Consider the following 1,065-nt stretch of genomic DNA (forward strand, 5'->3'; position numbering starts at 1 on the left):
TGGCCTCCAACGAATATTTTTCATATCTATTGTCATTGTCATTGTTTCTATATAGAAGAGTGCTGGTAAATCAGACATGTATTGTTTTTTTTTAAAGTTGACTGTGTATTTATCTTTGGATGGCTCGGTCAATTTTGAAACGAGTGACAGCCCAAGAACGAAAATGACCCGGCTTTCATGTACCTGTTCTTACGAGTTTGTCCCGCTTATATCCCGATTGACTAAACCACAGCAGTCCTGCACACTCTACCGGCCATCCTCGCCGCCACTCCCTAGCTCCTTTGCTGCAGGAAACCGGCTACGCAGCTCCCGTGGGTCATGTGAATACTGCTACGTGATTTCTTATTTATCATGTTTAATTCCAATAATAAGCAAGATGAGGTAGGAAACGGCCATCCCATGTCCAGCCCACTTGAATCGTTACCTATTCACCACTCTAACTCGACCTGTTATCTCGAGAAACGCCCACGCTTGCTAAAGCACAACGTCAGACATTAGATGATGCTCTGTAGTGACGTGTCTAAAAGAGTGGCACATTAGACAAGGGGGTTTGTCATGGCTTTGACAAGTCACGGAGCCTACGAATGGTTGCTCCATACTCTATATCTTGCGTATCATGTGACTTTGTTTTCGACATCTTGGCAAGACAAAACTATCAGCTCGATAACAAGTATTCCTCTCCATATATATGTATGATTTATAGGCATAATCTCAATGTCACGGGGAAGAGCCAGATGGAGAGAATAACAAACACCATGGCAAGCAAACTATTTCTAGACCATCAATTCATGTTTATTTATACTAAATATTTTTATCTCTTCATAATTTAACGTTGTAGTCATGCTCACAAAAGTAAGATAATATTTTTTAGACAATTCTAGAACTCGTTACAAATATACATCTCTTTTGATAAAAGGAAACTATATTTTGGACAAAAAGTTATTAACTTGAGTGCTCAGGGTTTTGTTTTAGAGTATAACTTCAAGTTGAAGAAACATAAAGTATCACATTGCCCGCAAATACCCAAGATTAACTTATGTCCATTAATAATTCTCAAAGCATTTG

The sequence above is a fragment of the Lolium rigidum genome, chromosome 4 (assembly GCF_022539505.1).
Source record: "Lolium rigidum isolate FL_2022 chromosome 4, APGP_CSIRO_Lrig_0.1, whole genome shotgun sequence".
Classification (NCBI taxonomy): domain Eukaryota; kingdom Viridiplantae; phylum Streptophyta; class Magnoliopsida; order Poales; family Poaceae; genus Lolium; species Lolium rigidum.